The sequence below is a fragment of the Tiliqua scincoides genome, chromosome 1, assembly GCF_035046505.1.
Source record: "Tiliqua scincoides isolate rTilSci1 chromosome 1, rTilSci1.hap2, whole genome shotgun sequence".
In the NCBI taxonomy this organism is placed as follows: domain Eukaryota; kingdom Metazoa; phylum Chordata; class Lepidosauria; order Squamata; family Scincidae; genus Tiliqua; species Tiliqua scincoides.
The window spans coordinates 163511839-163523048 of NC_089821.1; the positions used below are offsets into that span (position 1 = coordinate 163511839).

The window sequence follows — 11210 nt, forward strand, 5'->3', positions numbered from 1 at the left end:
CACTGCCACTGAATCTATCAAGAGAGCACTGGAAGGCTATGGAACAAAATCTAAGTTTTCTGTATGAAGCTTTCCGTGTGTGTGTGTGTGTGTGTGTGTGTGTGTGTGTGCGTGCACGCTCACGCACGCACGCACACACGCACACACACACACACTGAATTATTATAAGCCACTGGGCATTCAATACATGTGGTAGAAATGTCAACAGTAATTGAAAATGGTAATTACTCAACATCCCTTCCAGGCCATTTATTTTTTGACTCAGGGCTGTTTCAATTATTATGTTCACCTAAATCAGCTCTGCTGGTTCCAAGGGAGAAGGTTTGTGGGGCTACACAAATACAGAAGCACATTGAGAACTGAATTTCAATGTCTCCCTGTTAGGTAACAGACCCATGGCTACACTGTTGTTTTGGGCTCTAAAATTCTAAACAGATGTACCATTAGTTAGGGAGGAGGAACAGCTCAGTGGTACAGCAGATAATTTGCAATGCACAACAAATTTTGATTTTGTGCATCCCTGGCATCTCCAGTTAAAGGACAGGCCAACTGACCTAAGAGGCTGACTGAAGCATCTACTTCATGTGGTGGGCTGGAGGAAGCAGCGAACAGACAAGAGGCACCTGGCATTCACCTCCTCCCACCAGCCCCCTCTAGCCTGCTGCCCACCAAACCACTTCAGTTGGCTATCCAATATTCTTCTTGCTTGCTGACAGACTGCAAGAGGCAGGGATGAGAACTCAAGTCAGTGTCTCCGACTCGAGTCACAAAAATGCACATTTTTCACTGACTCGGAGGCTCGTGAGTCGCGCGTGTGGAGACTCTGAAAAAGACTTGAGTCACGGCTCCCCTGACCCGGCTCTCATCCCCCACGCATGCTGACTTTGGGTGTGCTTGCTTACTGTTTTCACTATGTGAAAAACCTTGTGCGGCCAGCATTCCAATGGCTAACAGCAGGGAGTTCCAGTCGGAAGGCAGGAAAGAGTCAATGAATTAGGAGGGGGGAGGCGGAAGTGAGCTCTTTTTCCCTAGTTCCAGCTGGGAGGCAGGAAAGGGTTAATGTTTGCAATGAATGGGGAGAGTAGTGATTGGGTTCTCTTTTCTGTCTCTGATAGAAAGGAAGGAATGGATGATCATTGGCTGAGGCAGGGCAGGAGGAAGGTTCTTGCCTTAGGACTGGCTGGAGAAGCCCAGGGAGGCGGGAGGCGGTTTTTTCCCTGGATGAATGAGGGGAGCAGATGAGGTGAGTCAGTTCCTAGCCATCCCAGAGATATTCATGGGATGGCTCCAGTAGGCTCATTGAATGGCTGGCTGCAAATGGGACTACTTCTAAGAAGAGCTACCAAGGATCAGGTCGTCCTGCTAAGCCCTCAGCTGCTGCGCGTGATCCTCCTCCCTCTTGCTGCTTCTGACTCCACTCCCTTGCAGTCTCTTCCACCCTGTTTACAGATGGGATGGGGCAGCAGGGGATTCTTTAAAGTAAACACACTCCCACACAGAGAGAGAGCCCCATTTTTTCCACAGAGCCATGGTGAGCTTTTAAAAGGAAGGTGGCGTCTCAACCAGAGTCTTTTAGAGTTACTAGAGGGCAACTCAGTGACTTGGAAAGTGCCCCCGTTATGACTCGTTTTGTGTCAAGTCGCGGATGTGATAACCCCACAACTTGACACAAGTCAAGCTCCTGGCAAGAGGCGTGCAAGAAAGTGCAAGAGGAGTGCAGCCCACCTTTTCCACTAGTGGTGCTGTCACTGTGAGCCATCACAGTGGTGGTGCTAAAACTGAAGCAGCACAACAGTCCTCTTTCTTCATCGCTCACGTCCATGAGCAATCAGAACAGGTTTGCTTCACCTCCTCTGGCCTCCTTCTTTCCCAAGAGGACTGTAAGGAGGCGGGGCACTGCTTCAGATGCTACACCAAGGGGGGGATGACTGCCCCTCAGGCTCCGTCCTAGTTACAAAGGAGGCACAGGTGGCTTCACACACCCTGTTTTTTCTCCTTCAAGGGAAGCCTCTACAGGAGAAGGAAAGGGGGGTGCAAAGTTGTCACAGCAAGCACCTCCTCCTTCAGGAAGACCTGGAAGTGATGTCATGTGGCACAACATGGTGTGACATCATGACGCCACTGCCCCAGTGCCCAGGGCAGAGCAACACCTTTGCACTCCTTATCTCAAGCTCTGCCTTCTTTGCAGTTTCGTCAGGTACACAGGCTGTGCGGCGCATGCTGGGAACAAGGTCATTTCCCACTTCCTGCATGCTCTCTTCCCACCTTAAGAAGAGGCTGGGAAGCAGCAGGCAGATGAAACTGAAGCGAAGTACAGAGTCCCCCTCCCCATCTCCTCACTCAGCCCATGTCTGGTTTAAATAAGGTGGCAGCAGAGAATGCAAATGGATACAAGATCAAAAGGGAAGGCAGGAAAAAAAGACACACTGCTGCTACTCTGCTGAGTGGAGAAGGAGGATGGGACATGTGTTCCCCCTCCCCTCACGAGGGCAGGGGCATCCGTAGCAGGAGATTACCTTAGATGCCATTTTCCCCTGCGCCAGACCTGCTTTCCGGTGGCAAGGCTGAGGAAGATTTCTGCCTGGGCCCATGGAGAACTGCTGCCTATCAGAATAGATAGTATTCATTTGAACCAGTTTAAAGCAGCTTCATATGAGCAGATTCAGAATAGAATCAGTGAAGAGACAGCTGTGAGGCACGCGACAAGATGGCAACAGTCCAGAAGAACTATGTGGGAAGAGCTGATGGGAAGCCCCTCGAGGCTGCAAATGACTCTTTTACAGGCAGGTCTAAAGCAAGAGGTGGACCTGAAGTGGTCCTCTGAAGCCCCCAAACAACCACAGAGCAAACCTGATTTAACCCAGGAACACAAAGTGTGGTGAGAAAAGTTAATATTAATCCCCTCTTCCAGTAAGCAAGCGGACAAGCAAGCAAGCAGGTGTACCCCACCACTTTCCTTTTACTTACCAAGACATGGCATACAGCCTCTCTTCACCACTTCTGTTACAAATGAAAGAAGCTGTTCATTGGAAGCAGAAGTGGCACAGAGTGGAAGGGGAGTTGTAAAGGGAAAGGAGAGGAAGGGGGGCTCTCCCTGCTCATCTGAAGCTTCATATGCACCTGGTGGGAGCATTTGGAGCTGTTTGGAGCTGTCGCAACCTTTTTTCCCCCTTCCCTTTTTCTCTGCAGCAGCACTAGTGGAGGAAGGGAGCTGCCACTGCTGCAGCAGTAAGTGGGTGGTGTGTTGGAGGTGGGAGAAGGTGGCACCTGGCATGGCCAACTCACCCTGGTTGCTCTTTCCTTCAGCAGCAGTGACATGCTGCTGACATGCCCCCTTTGCCTCCTAGAGGTGGCACAGGTTGGTGATCCATTAGTGATCAGGAGGCTTATAGAAGTGTAAGCGTGATTGGTTGGCAACCTTCAGTCTCGAAAGACTATGGTAGAAGCCTACAGCACCCGGTATTCCCAGACGGTCTCCCATCCAAGTACTAACCAGGCCTGACCCTGCTTAGCTTCCGAGATCAGACAAGATCAGGCATGTGCAGGGTAACAGTTGCTGTCTAGAAGTGTAAGAAAAAATTTCTTTTTCCCTCCCAAGCCTTCTGGTTTTCTCCCTCCCACTATAGCATACATTGCAGCCTGATTTTGGTGCAGCTGCATTGGAATGACAGGGAAAGGATCAGCTTGGGCTCTAAGTCAGCCGGTAAACTCACAAAATAAAGAACTTTATTTTATTGGCTTTTTAAGATATTGCAATGTGCTACTTCAGTTGTCAGGCACTTTCATGTCTAACAGCCTAATTTAACATCAATTGCTTCAAAAGCCCTCTCGAGATTTTCTGTCTATGTATTCTGTGTTCTAGCTAAGCCCCGGTACCTTAATGATAAAGCTCTAGATGAATTTTATATTTCCAATAGACTTGCACTTCTGTGAAGACATCCAACAGAAAATCTTTTGAACACGTTTTACATACGGCTGTATTTATTTAGCCATATTTCATGATGCAGTTACCTAAATGCCTCATTGGATTCAGGAGATACTTAGGGGAGTTGAGAGAAAGGAAAAAGAAAAACACTCATCTGAGTTTCAGAGAAAAAAAATTCCAAAAACCAACTAGGATGAGAGCAAATAACACAGGCCAACACACTTCCTTAACACTTTTAAAAGCAACACTTTTGCTTCCTTAAACGTTACACCAATTCCTGGGTATATTTGGGGTGCTGATTCCAAAAATGGCATCCGTTTTGCCCTATCACGTCTAGTTTTGGAGATACGGCATAGTTTCATTAGTGAATGGTTCAAGCAACTTCCTCATGAGGAAGCCTACACCATGGCCTACACCATTCATATCAAACCACCATAAATTTTGGGAAAAACTTTTCTGACCCTTAATTTTGTAGGCCTGTGTAATTTCTGTACATGGAAGACAGTTTCAGCATCCACACTTTCTTAGCCCACTTTAAAATAAGTTAATTTGACCAATAAAACCAGAATTTTATTATATCAGTTCCACTCTGCTTTGTGTAGGTGCAACCCTCACTGGAAAAAAAAAAGTTTAAAAAGATTCTGTAAATATATGTCTTATCACAGACCTAAGTAACTCAGGCTGCAATGCAGACCACTGGGGGATTATATAAACATGCTGCTTCCATGGGGGAATCATTCATTTGAAAGGATTGTGGGTTCTGGTTTCTTCCCCCAAGAACAAGAGGAGTCAACAATGTAGATGGATAGCTACAAAATGCGACCAAAATCCAATTATAAGGGATTCTATGGGTGTTATGATGACAACTTATGTTTTGAGTGTCTTAGGGGTTTTTATGATTTTGATATGAACCTGTTTTTATGTATGTCCGTTTCCTCTGTGATTTCAGTATGCGTCAAGTTTTTGACAGTGCGTCAAAATCGTACTGGCTGTTATTTCCCATAGATGTATCTAGCTACACCTATCATGTCCAGTGTCAGGTTTCTGTGAGGACTTCCTGAGTAATTTAGCTATTTCTGTCATTGTAGCTCTATTCAGTCAAATTGTCAATCTGGATGCTGTGGATGGAGACCATGGTTACAGCATCAGCTATAGTACAAACCTCAGTCCTGCCACTGATGCCATGTAACCCCTCTTTCAGCTGTTCCTGTGAAGAAGACCTTCAGACAAAAGCTGTCCTCAGAGACAGGTGGGTGGGACTCTGAATGTGGCAGGGATATGGCTTGCTGACACATTCCCATTGATGCTGTCGTGGTGGGTGGTGTCTTTGTTTGAACTGGCTGCTGTTTGGTGTATTTTTTTGTTTGCTTTAATGCAGAGAGCTATGGTTGTTTGAACCTGAGAAGGTAGAGTCCTTTAATTCTAATAGGGTAGGGCAGTAGTTTTCAAACTCTCCAGGAGCGTTTGAGCCACTGTAAGTTCTTGCAGGGGCAGGGTGGAGGCAGCGGGGGTGGGTGGAAGGCAGCGGCACAATCCCCAAGATCATGCCGCTCAGGGGGCTGCAGGGGCTTGGGAGCACTTACCCAAGCCTCCTGCAGCCTCCCCAGGGTGCAGGGAGCCCGGTGCAAACCTTTGTTAGAGCTCCCTGCAGCAGTGAATGTAAAAGTGGAGCAATCGCACCCTGCCTCTGCTAAAGCGGAAGTGGAGCGCGATCGCTGCTGTGAGGTCCAAAACCCACTCCACTGGCCCCCATGGACCTCAGGATGCCTGCAAAATAACCCGGGAGTAAACCAGAAGTTGCAGGCACAAACCAGAAGTCACTTCCGGTTGCTTCCTTAAGGCATTCTGAGACCTGTGGAGGCCAACGGAATGAGTTGCAGGCTCTACACAACCTTGATGCAGCCTCTGTAGGTTCCCAGTAAGGCTTTGTGGCATGGCAGGGAGCACTGGGTCACGAACTACAGCAGAGGACATGGCAGGGAACATTGGGTTGCAATCCACTGCATATCGAGTTGTGACCAACAGTTTGGAAAACACTGAATTATACCTATAAGAAGTTTGGGACTTTGAAGTTTTCTACTGTTATAATGCAGCTATTTATGAGTCGCTTCACTAAGTGTTTTTAATTAACTTAAAACCCAGAATGAACAGTTAGGGAAATTTTAACCTTCTTCAAACCCATCAATCCTCTAAACCCTTTGACATAAGAAGGTTATTAGCCGTGGTAGACCACTGTTCTGTTGTGGTTTAGCACCACCTTGATCTTTTTAAATATACCATTTGGTTCATTAGCAAAATTGTTTATTCACTTCTGCTGTGTTGTTTGTACACAGGGGCCTTTTTGACTGGTCAGAATTTTTATTTATTATTTTTGTGGTCCTCCATTATTAATTGCTATGGTTGCATTAATTAAATTCTAGGCTTGTTTTGACTTATAATAAATTCAGGAAGGAATCCACAGCAAACAGGGACAATATTCTGCGTTAAGGTGCATTGCAATGTTAACATTCAGTTTACAATGCATTATGCACTAAGGAACAACCTGCTGAATCTTTAATATTTTCTCAGGAGATTTGTTTAAAAACCTGGCGTCTCTTAAAGCAGGGCTATTCAGAAACTATGAATCATTTTCATAGTTACAGATCTGCCTCTTACACATCTCATGTGCGAGGCAAGGGGCCAGAATGTGCACACTCTGAATGCGCACGTCTTTTACCAAGTTAAGCCATTGGGATGGGCAAGTGTGATCTGAAGCAGCCCTGCATGAGCTCAAAGGTTCCACTCAGATCAGCTGCAATTGGAAAAGAGCTGTGTGGCACTATCGGTCACAGGGCCCAATCCTTTTTGGCCTTCGTGCCACCAGGACATGTGTTCCAGCGGTTCAGTATGCTGAACAGCAGCCGCAAAATTCAGTCCACCATTTTGCACAGCCAGGTTGCTGTCACAAGTGGCAAGTGGTCACAGCAGCGCACCGAGTCAGCGTGGGGGTTGGGTGGTGAATGGGGTTAGATGGAATGGGAAAAATAGTGAGAGGAACAGGGAGTAGACTGGGCATGAGATGGTATTTTTTAGATTGTGAGCCCTTTTGGGACAGGGAGCCATTAGTTATTTGATTTTTCTCTGTAAACCGCTTTGTGAACTTTTGTTGAAAAGTGGTATATAAATACTGACAACAACAACAACAACAACAATAATAATAATATTGGTGGCAGCAGCTCTTCCAGTATCCGATTCCCTTTCCCAACCTAGATCCCCTGACTCAGGTCTACTCAGACTTGTGCCAGAAAAATAACTGGCGCAGATCCGAATAGACCCATTAGGATAGCAGATGCTTGCCCTGGGGCAAGAGAACACATGTCCCCTTACCTCAAGAAGGCCTCCAGGATCCAAAACTCCTCCATAGGGTACAGAGCGTGCCCTTCTGGCATCAGCGCCAGGGAGTTAGATAGGATTTAGACTGACAATCTGATTCCTAATGGAAGGCCAATCCATTAACCCAGTTTAGCACTTCCTCCATAATGGGAAAACTAACTTCCCATAGTTGTCTGCTGAACTGCAAAATAAGGAAAACTTATTTGACCAACAGATATCTACATACGTACCTCCATTGAGCTGCCCCACCATTGCTCCCAGGTGGCAACTCACAGTTCCAAAAGAGAAGTGGAAACTATTTTGGGAGTCTTGGTTGACTGGACAGAACCCATGGGCCTTCTACTATTTACCCCTGAGCTAAATCAATCACACTTCTTTCTTTTACTAGAGCAAGACTTATCCAGTAACACTGTAGGTCATCAAATCTAAATGTAAAAACATTTTAATACTATGCATAATTAACCTGTGGAATTGGTTGCTGCAGGACCCACTTAGATTTTACTTGAAAAAAATTATATAATATTTATAGGGATCATAATGCATATTTAATTATGATCTGAATTACAACTGAATTACACTTGTAAACACATTATCCTAGTTATTAACCCTTGGCTTAAGGGCAGAAGCCACATGGCAGTTTACAACAATTAGAAATGACTCGAGGAAGGTTATGAATGGGAGCCTCTTACATTGTAGGGAAAACAAGATTTTTCCCCCAGACTAGTTTTTAAAGGTAAACAAGGTCATTCATACACTTTCAGTTTGCATATTTTTTATTCCCCCCCCCCCGTAATTACTCAGTCTGCCATGTGCACTTCAGAACCCTGCAGTATGTGATGAAAACTTATAAATTAGATTAAACCAAAATAGTTCCTTTCTTCTCTGATCCCTGCCAAAAGTATAAAAGCTGCAGATCACACATTGCATTCATTGTAAAGAATGGCTTTCCGATCAGATGTGCATCCAGTGCAGGGGTCTCCAAACTTTTCAGCACAAGGGCCTCATCATATATCTGACATGGTGTTGAGGGCCAGAAAATAAATACATGAAGATAAATACATGGAGAAACGATGTGCTGAGAGTTTGACTGAATACAATCAGTGGGTGGGAGTGGTAGGAGTACGGGAATAGGGGGCAAAATTGACATGCACAGGAAGAGTGGGGAATGGATATTAAAAAAGGATTGAAGAATAAAATCCTCTAGATGGCTGTATCCGGCTGAAGGTCAGGATTTGGAGACCCCTGATCTAGTGAAAAGGAAATAATTGTATCTAAATAATGACAAAAAGAAACTATGTTCATATGCCTTTTTCCAGATCCTTTTCCACCAGAAGGAAAAATACAACTAGAAAAATATAACTACAATTAATTTCATTCCACGTTTCACTGCTGATTTTGTAAGATGGATTGGTTACCAGCAGTGACGTCACTAGGATTCACGTCACCCGGTGCGGGAGGCCTGTGCGTCACCCCATGCAGTGGGCGGGGTAACACCTCAGGTTGTGGGCGTGGTGATATACCATCGCCCCGCCCCCACTGGTTTTTTTGGCTGTACCTTTTGATAGAACACAGATATTTCAATGTGGTTTGTTTCATTGCATTCTGCATGAAATTATGCATTGATTGATATACAACATGATGGGATTATTCCTCCAGACTCTGATTTTAGTGATTTTGAAAACTTGTCGGATCACACACACACACCTGTGTCAACTTACCAACACCTTATTGCAGCAGTTCTCAAACTTTTAGCACCTGGACCCACTTTTTAGAATGACAATCTGACCAGGACCCATTGGAAGTGATGTCATGGTCAGAAGTGACATCATCAAGCAAATTAAAATAAATAATTATAAATAATTAAATTAAAATGAAAGAAATAATTAAATAAGGGGGAAGCCAGTCCTGTTCCACCAAGTGAGTTTTCTCTGTAGTCTGCCTGCAATAATCCCCCCCCCAAAGAATCAGTGAGATCTTCAGCCCTCCCCATTGCCCAGTTTAAAGTCCTTCTATTTCAAGCACATCAATACAAAGACCCACCTGGCTTTACAAGTCTGAGAGTCCAATCCTATGCGTGTCTACTCAGAAGTAAGTCCCATTAGAGTCAATGGGGCTGACTCCCAGGAAAGTGGGGATAGGAGTCCAGCCTCAGAGCCCAATTCTATGCATGTCTACTCAGAAGTAAGTTCCATTAGAGTCAGTTGGGCTTACTCCCAGGAAAGTGTGGGTAGGATTGGGCTGTGAGGGAAACTGCAAAATAGAAAACTTTCCCCTTACCAGTTCAAGCCTCTTTGTTGGTCCTTTCTAGTGGGGGGAGGGACCTCCTCCTCAGGTGTTTTTGGGGGCTGCATTCATTGGATCAGGACCATTCTGAGTTGGAGTCCTCTCAGCCTGCCCTTTTCAACAGACTAAGGCAAGTGCACCTACTCGCAAGTAAACATGTGATACGGCTCACTTTCACTTTCCATACGGCTCCATGCATTTTTTTCCTTTTGGTTTTTTGGCCATAACTTTTGAAGAAAAGGAGTGATCTCAACGGGTTTTTTTTTTACATTGTGTTCCGCTAGATATTCCGCAGCAAACAGGACAATGTGGTAGCTTCTAACGGCGTGATTTTAGCGCACCACCACCCCCGGCGCGTCACCCAGTGCGGCCCGCACCCCCTGCACTTCCTAGCGGTGCCTCTGGTTTCCAGATGAGCATTTGGAAGGGTTAAACAGAATCCTTATAACTGAATGAATTTTCTTAAGCAGGATTGTACTCTCAGTAAATAACAGGCAAAAATAGTGCAGGAGAAGTGTTTTAACACTCACTAGAATCTGAAACTAGTGGCTGCCAACAGTGTTCTTTGAGTGAAGACTGCTCTGAAATTCCCTTGTGAAATTCATTTCTTGTTTGGAAATTCTCAAGTTGTCAGTAAAATATATCACACCAATCCTCTTGAGAGGTACTATACATGCACAGGAACAGTCTTTTGTGCATGCATCCGAAGGCAGAAATGGATATTTAAGACATTTAAATTTAAGATGAGAAATACCCACTTTATAAACGGGTAAAGAGCATGCAGTTTCTAGTCTATAGCCTAAACTATGCATAGGAATTCCTGCAATACTAACAGCTACCCCCTCCCTGCTTGATCATACTTGATGGATTCAGACAAGCAGTTTTCCCCCATTTAGGTATTGGCTTTTGCAGTCATCCTGTGGTAGGATACATGGAACTATTTTGATAGAACAGTGGCAATATGCTACGGGCTCACCACCCCACCAATCATCAGATAAATTGTGAATATGTAGCTTGTCTAAAGATTGGCACTGAGGCATGCTGAGAAGGGCACTTAATGCTTTCCTACCATGTGGCAGTCTGGATGAAAATCATATCCTCAGATATGCCATTAGTCTCAGGAAACACCATTCACACTTCCCCCCTGGGGCTAATAACAGCTTCAAGGACATCATTTTTGTTGGGGCCATAGTGCAGCAAGAAAGGATTAAAAACCTCTTCCTGTTGTGCAAAGTGCACTCCTGATCCACCTACACAGTCTCCCTACAGCTGCTGTTGTACTAAAACAAAAAGTAACAGGGGGCAAATTACACATTTAGTTTCAAGGAAGACCTGTTCACTTGTTACTTCTAGTGAGTAGAGGTAACAAGTGATTTGGGGCAGCAGTGAGCCCTCTCTTGCGGCCAGTGTGCCTTATAGCCTTCACCATCCACCACACTTACAGCTTTTGACCAAAGCGCTCAACATCCCTAATCACAGGGTTGATAGCTCCCCAACGCAACATCTGTCTATGAAAGTCAATGCTGTATTTGTGGGGTTGGGCATTGGCATGTGGCAGCAGCCAGCTTGCCAGCATGCTCCCAAAACCCCAAGCCACACATTACCTCTATGGGCTAGAGGTAATGGCTGG

At 45.3% G+C, this 11210-nt stretch overlaps 1 pseudogene; it reads right to left on the reverse strand.

Moving 5' to 3' along the window:
• Positions 1 to 3444: 3444 nt before the first annotated feature.
• Positions 3445 to 3561, reverse strand: LOC136637270 (5S ribosomal RNA; annotated as a pseudogene).
• Positions 3562 to 11210: the final 7649 nt, after the last annotated feature.